Genomic DNA, 11,963 nt, shown 5'->3' with positions numbered 1-11,963 from the left:
TATTAGCTTGCGTAGCCTGCATGTGTGTGGACTGTGGACATACTGTATGTGCGTTCCCCTCTCCATCTCCACCGGCTCCTCAGTGTGATGTTTTCCATTAGCTCTAAGTGGCCAATACTTTCTTCTGCAGGGAACTCGTGTCAAACTAATTCACTTTTAATGAGAGGAAACCGACTGATTAGAGTGTTTTTCTTGGCAAACGAGCCAATTAATTCTGTTTGGTCGAAGCTGGCGCGAGAAGCGGGGCTGTCTTCGGGCAGAGAACGCTCAACCAAGCTCTCGCTCTATCTGTCTGTCCGCCCTATTTACATAGTCATTGAACACTGGTCACTTTAATGTTGTACCCACATATTGTTTTGTATAACTACTGCTGTACCCCCTTTTCTATTCATACTGTCTTTGCACACCATTATATATATTATAGTCCGGACTCTGACGTTGCTTTCTTTATTATATTTGTGTGCATTGTTTTGTATTGTTACGTATTACTGCACTGTTGGAGCTAGAAACATTAAGCATTTCCCTGCACCTGCGATAACACCTGCAAATAGGTGTACGCAACCAATAATATTTGATTTGATTGGTAGACATTTTAGAAGTACCTGATGCTCCGTAAGGTATCAAAATAGCCTAACATATCAAAGCAAGCACAACACAGGAAGTTTAAGGAAATATCTAACTTTTTATTCACAAAAAGAACTGTTGGAAGGACATCAGGAAGAGTTATAATGCACATTTTTGCTAATGTTGTCGACCTCACAAACTAATCATAAAACAAGGAGATGTAGGCTACACACAACAGCTGGCTGGACCAGGCAGGTTTTCTCTAGTGGATTTTTATTCCTTGATTGCTACTGAAATGTGACTGAGGTAGAAATGTTACATGATTTGCAGGTAGATACTGTATGTTATATGTATATAACCTTTAAATGCTTCCAGCGCTTCAGTCTTTTAACCACATACTATTTTCACACTGCTTTGTTTGGCCGGAACTTTTACTGGGCCTATATAGGTAGTAACGCTTTCAACGTTATGGGATAGTTCAGTGAAATGATGTATTCTGATTTTTGTTTCCTTACTGCGTAAGCAGTGTACTGCACTAAGGAGTGTCTGCAATCCACATCGGTTTTGGTAGAAAAGTCACCGCCAAGAAACGCCAACGTTAGCATTCTCAGACAAAAAACATAACTTTACTGAGTATAGAGTGTGTTTAAAGTTACACTTCGCACTACCACAACAGTGTGACTGTTTTGGAATAAAACAAATATATTTTTGTGCTTATTGTTTAACCATTGATACGTTCTAGTGGCCATTTTGAGATCTTAATTAAAGAGATGGTCCTGTATGGCTCAGTAGGTAGAGCATGGCACCTGCAATGCCAGGATTGTGGGTTTGATTCCCGGGACCAACCATGCTTAAAACTTTTATGCACGCATGACTGTAAGTCTCTTTGGATCAAAATATCTGCTAAATGCCATATATTATTATTATAATATTAGGAGCACCGGGTACTGCCAGAGTGTCTACCAATGGCATGTCCATCTTTCTGTGAGAAATTCCACTTGTCACTCAAAACATTTATTAAGTATAAATAGCCCTCACTTTATATTAGGTCATGCAGATATACTTTACTGATGATTAGTACATTTATGGACCTATATTAAACATCTCATTAACTGCTTGTTTAGATGACATGATGTGATTGCGTGAAATGCTTTAGATTCACTCTTTATCTTCACCAAATACTTTAACTTTAGTAGCCATAAAATGGCAGAGGCATTACTTATGTACAGTCTATAAAACAGAGTCTGATTATTTATAACCCTAAAAGTAATCTAAGAATGAAAAGCCCAGGAGACAGTGTATGGTTGCTGTAGTTTGAGTGTCAGTAAAATGTTCATATCAATGTCCAGATCAGTCCAGTGGTAGCTCTCCACCTCACACAGGGTCAGGTACTCCTTCCTCCCTGGAATGACCACGTTGTATGTATTGTCCCTCCATGCCGTTACAATGGGAGGTGCTGAAGGCGCCCGCCGGGATAGAAGGGACCAAAGCACATCTGCAGGATGAATCCAAATTACAAGTTACTGCAGAAATAGTAACTATGACTCTGTTTGCACACAGTCCCATGTGAACTCACTATAACGCTAACAAATTGAATAATTTGCCCAGTTTAGCAATTCAGTGGAACTACAACTCCCATAGTTCACCTGGGATTGTTGTTGCCATTGTTGTCATCCACAGAGTCTCCCATCCGGATCTCAGCTCCATTCAGTCTGCTGGAACAACAATCAATTCTGTTGGTGATGGTAATGAAGAACACTGTAGGTATTAAGCAGGTCCAATTACTACCATGGGTTAGGTTCAGTCTCAGTGTGCAGGAGCCATATGTCACGGTTCCCATCAATGGCGTTTAGAACATAATAAAGGCCAATATTGATTACTGGGTGGCTTTTCCCCCGTAAAGCCACGTTCTTTCCTGGACAAGAAGCAAAAAGAGTTGTGAGAAACAACCTAATTGTGGTTACACATTTAAATTAGTTCGTATAATCTCTTGAAGCTAGGGGGCAGAATTTTTATGTTTGGAAAAATAACGTTCCCATTGTAAGCTGCCTATTTCTCAGGGCCAGATGCTAGAATATGCATATAATTGACAGAGTAGGCTGATTTCCTCCTCTTTGTCTGAAGAGGAGGTGTAGGGATCGGACCAAAACGCAGCGTGTTGTGAAGACATGATGAATTTATTTAGACAAGACGAAACACGAAGTACACTTGAATAAATTACAAAAAAACAAAAACGACATAGACCGACCTGAACATGAGAACTTGCATAAAACGAAGAACGCACGAACAGGAACAGACTAGACAAAACGAAACAGTCCCGTGTGGTACATAAACTGACACGGAAGACAATCACCCACCAACAAACGGTGTGAACAGCCTACCTTAATATGGTTCTCAATCAGAGGAAACGTCAAACACCTGCCCCTAATTGAGAACCATATCAGGCAACACATTGAACCCAACATAGAAACACATAACATAGACTACCCACCCAGCTCACGCCCTGACCATACTAAACACATACAAAAACAACAGAAAACAGGTCAGGAACGTGACAAGGATAGAAAACACTCTAAAGTTTCCAAAACTGTCAAAATATTGTCTGTGAGTATAACAGAACTGATTTTGCGAAAACCTGCGTCAAGAAGATATGAGCTGATTGCTCTGAATTAGTTACTAATTAACCTGTAACATTACTTCAATAATACTCAAATGCAATATAAAGTGATTGCCTTACCCTCACCCTTTGGGGAGAAGTACCCAGTCGCGCCAATAAAGCCTGCCAGTCCCAGCATAGTCAACAATAGAAACATCATGGTCGATCTCATCATCCTGAAGGGAAAGCGCAGAGCAAATTCAACAACGGCTTTAATAGGAACCAGTCCACAGAAACATTGTCATAAAGACTGAAACAATCTTTTAGGCTGCAATTCAATCACAATATATCATTATTATCACTTATAATTTCAGCTCATCAATAAATAACAATATTATCTAACCAATAAGCACATATGTTCTACCAACAGGGGTGGAGCATGGAAATACCAAGCAAACAACAAGACTGCAAATGGAAGGTGTTTTATTTTCTGCGGCAGCAGTTAATAGTTTTAGCCTCAGCTTCATTCTTATATTCAATAGATTCGTAGTTTCACACGTCAATAATCAAACTTCAGAGAGCTCCGCATATATAAAATCTTCAGCTCTGTTGCTCGCAAAAGTACTATCATAATTGCTTGATACTAATCAAAACATAAAAAGAGCATAGATGAGGAGGCATGCACACTCTTAGCGAACGACATACAGTGCCTTCAGAATGTATTCACACCCCTTGACTTTTCCCACATTTTGCTGTGTTACAAAGTGGGATTCAAATGGATTTAGTTGTCATTTATTTTGTCAAATGTCTACACAAAATACTCTGTAATGTCAAAGTGGAAGAAAAATTCGAACATTTGTAAGACATACAATTAAAAATACAATGAATATATCGTGATTAGATAAGTATTCAACCCCCAGTACATGTCAGAATCACCTTTGACAGCGCTTACAGCTGTGAGTCTTTCTGTGTACGTCTCTAAGAGCTTTCCACACCTGGATTGTGCAACAATTTCCCATTATTCATTTCAAAATTCTTCAAGCTCTGTCAAATTGCTTGTTGATCGTTGCTAGACAACCATTTTCAGGTCTTGCCATATATTTTCAAACAGATTTGAGTCAAAACTGTAACTCGGCCACACAGGAACATTCACTTCTTCAGCAGTGCAGGCTGCTGAGGGGAGGACGGCTCATATTGATGGCTGGAATGGAGTCAATGGAATGGTATCAAGCACATGGAAAGCACATGTTTGATACCATTTTATTGACTCCATTCCAGCCATTATTATGAGCCGTCCTCCACTGAGCAGCCTCCACTGAACTCTAGTGTAGATTTGGCCTTGTGTTTTAGGTTATTGTTCTGCTGAAAGGTGAATTCATCTCCCAGTGTTTGGAGGAAAGTAGACTGAATCAGGTTTTCTTCTAGGATTATGCCTGTGCTTAGCTCCATTCCGTTTATTTTTTATCCTGAAAAACTCCCCAGTCCTTAACGATTACAAGCATACCCATAACATGATGCAGCCACCACGATGCTTGAAAATATAGAGAATGGTACTCAGTAATGTCTTGTATTGGACATGCCTCAAACATAACACTTTGTATTCAGGACAAAAAGTGGATTGCTTGTCAACATTTTGTGCAGTACTACTTTAGTGCCTAGTTGCAAACACGATTCATGTTTTTGAATATTTGTATTATGTACAGGCTCCTTATTTTCACTCTATTAGTTGGGTTAGTATTCTGGAGTAACAACAATGTTGTAGATCTAACCTCTGTTTTCTCCTAAAGCAGCCATTAAACTCTGTGACTGTTTTAAAGTCACCATTGGCCTCATGGTGAAATCCCTGAGCGGTTTCCATCCTCTCTGGCAACTAAGTTAGAAAGGACGCCTATGTCTTTGTAGTGATTGGGTGTACTGATACACCATCGAAAGTGTAATTAATAACTTCACCATGCTCAAAGGGATATTCAATGTCTGCATGTCATATTATGTTATAACAGCTTACATAACTTGTCATAACCTGTTATATGGTCATAACACTGTCATGACACATATTTGGACCTTTTGTGACATACAGTGGGGAGAACAAGTATTTGATACACTGCCGATTTTGCAGGTTTTCCTACTTACAAAGCATGTAGAGGTCTGTACTTTTTATCATAGGTACACTTCAARTGTGAGAGACGGAATCTAAAACAAAAATCCAGAAAATCACATTGTATGATTTTTAAGTAAWTAATTWGCATTTTATTGCATGACATAAGTATTTGATCACCTACCAACGAGTAAGAATTCCGGCTCTCACAGACCTGTTAGTTTTTCTTTCAGAAGCCCTCCTGTTCTCCACTCATTACCTGTAGTAACTGCACCTGTTTGAACTCGTTACCTGTATAAAAGACACCTGTCCACACACTCAATCAAACAGACTCCAACCTCTCCACAATGGCCAAGACCAGAAGGCTGTGTAAGGACATCAGGGATAAAATTGTAGACCTGCACAAGGCTGGGATGGGCTACAGGACAATAGGCAAGCAGCTTGGTGAGAAGGCAACAGACTGATTGGCGCAATTATTAGAAAATGGAAGAAGTTCAAGATGACGGTCCAATCCCCTCGGTCTGGGGCTCCATGCAAGATCTCACCACGTGGGCATCAATGATCATGAGGAAGGTGAGGGATCAGCCCAGAACTACACGGCAGGACCTGGTCAATGACCTGAAGAGAGCTGGGACCACAGTCTCAAGAAAACCATTAGTAACACACTACGCCGTCATGGATTAAATCCTGCAGCGCACGCAAGGTCCCCCTGCTCAAGCAGCGCATGTCCAGGCCCGTCTGAAGTTTGCCAATGACCATCTGGATGATCCAGAGGAGGAATGGGAGAAGGTCATGTGGTCTGATGAGACAAAAATAGAGCTTTTTGGTCTAAACTCACTCGCCGTGTTTGGAGGAAGAAAAAGGATGAGTACAACCCAAGAACACCATCCCAACTGTGAAGCATGGAGGTGGAAACAATCATTCTTTGGGGATGCTTTTCTGCAAAGGCGACAGGACGACTGCAACGTATTGAGGGGAGGATAGATGGGGCCATGTATCGCGAGATCTTGGCCAACAACCTCCTTCCTCAGTAAGAGCATTGAAGATGGGTCATGGCTGGGTCTTCCAGCATGACAACGACCGAAACACACAGCCAGGGCAACTAAGGAGTGGCTCCGTAAGAAGCATCTCAAGGTCCTGGAGTGGCCTAGCCAGTCTCCAGACCTGAACCCAATAGAACATTTTGGAGGAGCTGAAAGTCCGTATTGCCAGCGACAGCCCCGAAACCTGAAGGATCTGGAGAAGGTCTGTTATGGAGGAGTGGGCCAAAATCCCTGCTGCAGTGTGTGCAACGCTGGTTCAAGAACTACAGGAAAGGTATGATCTCTGTAATGCAAACAAAGGGTTTCTGTACCAAATATTAAGTTCTGCTTTCTGATGTATCACAAATACTTATGCTCATGCCCAATAAAATGCAAATTAATTACTTAAAAATCATACAATGTGATTTTCTGGATTTTTTGTTTTAGATTCCGTCTCTCACAGTTGAAGTGTACCTATGATAAAAATTACAGACCTCTACATGCTTTGTAAGTAGGAAAACCTGCAAAATCGTCAGTGTATCAAATACTTCTTCTCCCCACTGTATATTGCATTATTCTTAAGTGTTAAACTTTTTTTATAATGAGTATATACACTACTGGTCAAAAGTTTTAGAACACCTACTCATTCAAGGGTTTTTTCTTTATTTTTATTTCTTACATTGTAGTGAAAACATTAAAAACATTTGAACATTAAAACTATGAAATAACACATATGTAATCATGTAGTAACCAAAAAAGTGTTAAACAAATCAAAATATATTTTATATTTGAGATTCTTCAAATAGTCACCGTTTGTCTTGATGACAGCTTCACACACGCTTGGCATTCTCTCAACCAGCTTCACCTGGAATGCTTTCCAACATTCTTGAAGGAGTTCCTACATATGCTGAGCATTTGTTGGCTGCTTTTCCTTCACTCTGCGGTCCAACTCATTCCAAACCATCTCAATTTGGTTGAGGTCGGGGGATTGTGGAGGCCAGGTCATCTGATGCAGCACTCCATCACTCTCCTTCTTGGTCAAATAGCCCTTACACAGCCTGGAGGTGTGTTGGGTCATTGTTCTGTTGAAAAACAAATGATTGTCCCACTAAGCCCAAACCAGGTGGGATGGCGTATCGCTGCAGAATGCTGTGGTACTGTAGCCATGCTGGTTAAGTGTGCCTTGAAATCTTAATAAATCACAGACAGTGTCACCAACAAAACACCCACACACCATAAGACCTCCTCCTCCATGATTTACAGTGGGAAATACACATGCGGAGATCATGCATTCACCCACACCGTGTCTCACAAAGACACAGCGGTTGAAACCAAAACTCTCTAATTTGGATTCCAGACAAAAGGACAAATTTCCACGGTCTAATGTCCATTGCTCGTGTTTCTTGGCCCAAGCAAGTCTCTTCTTCTTATTGGTGTCCTTTAGTAGTGGTTTCTTTGCAGCAACTCGACCATGAAGGCCTGATTCACACAGTCTCCTCTGAACAGTTGATGTTGAAATGTGTCTGTTACTTGAACTCTGTGAAGCATGTATTTGGGCTGCAATTTCTGAAGCTGGTAACTCTAATGAACGTATCCTCTGCAGCAGAGGTATCTCTGGGTCTTCCTGTCCTGTGGCGGTCCTCATGAGAACCAGTTTCATCAGAGCGCTTTATTGTTTTTGTAACTGCACTTGAAGAAACTTTAAAAGTTCTTGAAATGTTCCATATTGATTGATCTTCATATCTTAAAGTAATGATAGACTGTCGTTTCTCTTTGCTTATTTAAGTTGTTCTTGCCATAATATGGACTTGGTCTTTTACCAACTAGGGGTATCTTCTGATTACCAACCCTACCTTGTCACATCACAACTGATTGGATCAAACGCATTAAGAAGGAAAATTAAGAAATTAAGAAACGCATTAAGAAATTACACAAATTAACAAGGCACACTTGTTAATTTATATGCATTCCAGGTGACTACCTCATGAAGCTGGTTGAGAGAATGCCAAGAGTGTGCAAAGCTGTCATCAAGGCAAAGGGTGGCTATTTGAAGAATCTCAAATATAAAATATATTTTGATTTGTTTAACACTTTTGGTTACTACATGATTCCGTAAGTGTTATTTCATAGTTTCAATGTCTTCATTATTATTTTACAATGTAGAAAATAGTAAAAATAAAGAAAAACCCTTGAATGAGTAGGTATTCTAAAATGTTTGACCGGTAGTGTATAATCTACAAAACCTGCTAACTTAAAACTTTTACATGAAGAACTTTAGTTCAAATAAAATGTAATAGTACACAAAAGTAATTGAAATACATATCTAATTTAGGCCTTATTTTACCATGGGCATTCCCTGTAAGCCAACACAAATGAACAAAACACAAGTAAATGGTCAATGGTTCAAAGTAAGAGTTATCTAAAGTTAAAGTAAGGTAGTTACTTACAAGTATTTAGGAGCTGTCGATTGAAGAATGTGAGTGGCAGGTTTCAGTGGCAGGTTGCAGTTGCAGGTTGCAGTCGTGAGGTGATGGAGCAGCCTAATATCCCTGCTCATGTAAAGGGGGCGTGGTAAGGATGAGGACATGGATGGCATGAAGCATTGACCATGTATCTGAATAAACTGAGGGAGGCGATTTGAACCACTGTACATAAAACGTGACCAAGTGTGACCGAAACTTACACGAGAGCCACAATGACTCAACATACTCCAGAAGCACAATCAATACCACTGCGGCAGGCGTTGAAAATGTGTGTGAGCTATACACACTGGGGTGAGTGCGTAGTGTTTATTTAATGTGTCAATGTATTTGTACCTGTCAAATTAACACAATGTTTTTTGGGGGTTTTAAGCAATTGATAACAATGCCTAACTCCGCAATGCTTTAAGCTTGAAACAAGCGGTTGATTTCAAGAGAAGGATGTGATTCTGATGCACATGGGGATATCTGGATCGTCTTTATGTCATTCAGAGGCTGTGCTACAACCGTCTTAAAGTGGCAATCAGCAGTAGAAACAATAACAAAGCGCTCTCCCCACCTCTGCCTTGGTCAAAAGCTGAGGGATGGGACTGGAGAAATGTCATCAATCTCAAATTCATAGACAGAGTTATGGATGCAAGGATTGACCATCCATGATATCAAAATTATAGTTTTAACCAGGCTATGTATGTCACGTTCTGACCTATGTTCTTTTGTTATTTCTTTGTTTTAGTATGGTCAGGGCGTGAGTTGGGTGGGTTATCTATGTTTGTGTTTCTATGTTGGGTTTTTCGTTTGGCCTGATATGGTTCTCAATCAGAGGCAGGTGTTAGTCGTTGTCTCTGATTGGGAACCATATTTAGGGAGCCTGTTTTCTGTTGTGTTTTGTGGGTGGTTGTCTTCCGTGTCTGTGTGTTCCACACGGAACTGTTTCGGTTTTCGTTCGTTCAATTTATTGTTTTGTATTTCAGTGTTCAGTTTGTTCTATTAAAGTTTCATCATGAACACTTACCACGCTGCGCTTTGGTCCTCCTCTCTTTCTCCAGATGAAGATCGTTACAGAACCACCCACCAACAACGGACCAAGCAGCGTGGTAACGGGCAGCAGCAGCGGCCGAAATCTGGAGAGGAATGGACATGGGAGGATATTCTAGACGGCAAGGGATGTTACACATGGGAGGAGATTCTGGCTGGAAGGGATCGCCTTCCATGGGAACAGGTGGGGGCAGCCAGGAGAACGGAGGCAATAGAAAAAGGGAACCGGCGTTACGAGGGAACACGGCTGGCAAGGAAGCCCGAGAGGCAGCCCCAAAAATGTATTGGGGGGGCACACGGGGGGTGTGGCTAAGCCAGGTAGGAGACCTGAGCCAACTCCCCGTGCTTACCGTGGAGAGCGAGCGTATGGGCAGACACCGTGTTATGCGGAAGAGCGCACGGTTTCTCCAGTACGTGTGCATAGCCCGGTGCGGTACATAGCAGTGCCTCGTATCGGCCGGGCTAGAGTGGGCATCGAGCCAGGAGGGATGATGCCGGCTCAGCGCATCTGGCCTCCAGTGCGTCTCCTCGGCCCGGGTTATACTGCACCAGCCCTACGCACGGTGTCCCCGGTTCGCCAGCACAGCCCAGTGCGGCCTGTTCCAACTCCCCGCACTACAGGGGGTATCCAGCCAGGACGACTTGTGCTAGCTCTGCGCTCGAGACTGCCAGTGCGCCTCCACGGCCCAGTGTATCCGGTGCCTCGGCCAAGGAAGAGGCCTCCTGCATGTCTCCCCAGCCTGGAGAGTCCTGTGCCTGTGATAAGCCCTAACCCTCAGGCATGTCTCCCCAGCCTGGTGAGTCCTTTGCCTGCTGCCAGAGCCAGGCCTCCTGTGTGTCTCTCCACTCCAGTGATGATCCATGACACGAAGCCTCCAGTGATGATCCATGGCAAGAAGCCTCCAGTGGTGATCCATGGCACGAAGCCTCCAGTGGTGATCCATGGCACGAAGCCTCCAGTGATGATCCATGGCAAGAAGCCTCCAGTGATGATCCATGGCAGGAAGCCTCCAGTGATGATCCATGGCAGGAAGCCTCCAGTGATGATCCATCCAAAGAAGAGAGAATGATCCATGGACCGAGCCTCAGTGATGATATGGCAAGAAGCTCAGTGGTTGATCATGGCAGAGCCTCCAGTGGTGATGCGCATGGACGAAGCTCAGTGATGCTCCTGCAAGAAGCTCCAGTGATGATCATGGCAGGAAGCTCCAGTGATAAGAATAAAACAATGAGACAGGAGCCTCCATCGATGTCCGATGGCATGAAGCCTCCGTGCAGTCCATAGCACGAAGCCTCCAGTGCATGATCCATATGGACGAAACGCCTCCAGTGATGATCCGGCAAGCCTCCAGTGTAGATCCATGGCCAGAGGCCTCCAGTGATGATCCATGACAGAAGCCTCCAGTGATGATCCATGGCACAGAAGCCTCCAGTGATGACTCCATGGCACGAAGCTCAGTGTGATTCATGGCACAAGCCCCAGTGAGGATCCATGGCACGAAACTTCATGAGGAGTTTATGGCACGAGGCCCTCCAACAAATGCCTGTCAGTCCGGAGCCTACCAGCGACGCCCTCTAGTCCGGAGGCTCCTGCGTCGCTCTCTCCAGTCCGGAGCCTCCAGTGACGCCCTCCGTAGTCCGGAGCCTCCAGCGACGCCCTCCAGTCGGACCTCCAGAGTCTCTCTCCTGTCCGGAGGCCAAGCCCCCAAGACAAGTCTCCCTCCTGTCCGGAGCGCAGATTCGGCCTCTCGCGCAAGCGAGAGTCGCCCTCCTGTCCGGAGCAGCAGGTCGCCCTCCTGTCCGGAGCAGCCAGAGTCGCCCTTCTGTCCGAGAGCCAGAGTCGCCCTCTGTCCGGCAGCCAGAGTCGCCCTCCTGTGCGAGCGCCGAGTCGCCCTCCTGCCGGAGCAGCCAGAGTCGCCTCTGTCCGCAGAGCAGCCAGAGTCGCCCTCCTGTCGGGGCCCGCTGCGAGGGTCCCCAGTCCGGGGTCGGCGGTAAGGGTCCCGCTCCAGAGGCGCCACCTAAGTGGGCCAAGACTAAGGTGGAGCGGGTCCACGTCCCCCACCAGAGCCGCCACCGCGGTGAAATGCCCACCCAGACCTCCCCTATAGGTTCAGGTTTTGCGGCCGGAGTCCGCACCTTGAGGGGGGGGGGGGGGGGGGGGGGGGGGGGGG

Source organism: Salvelinus sp. IW2-2015, linkage group LG22 (genome assembly GCF_002910315.2).
Source record: "Salvelinus sp. IW2-2015 linkage group LG22, ASM291031v2, whole genome shotgun sequence".
NCBI lineage: Eukaryota > Metazoa > Chordata > Actinopteri > Salmoniformes > Salmonidae > Salvelinus > Salvelinus sp. IW2-2015.
The sequence above is the reverse complement of the archived record's forward strand: the minus strand, read 5'-3'. Positions refer to the sequence as shown.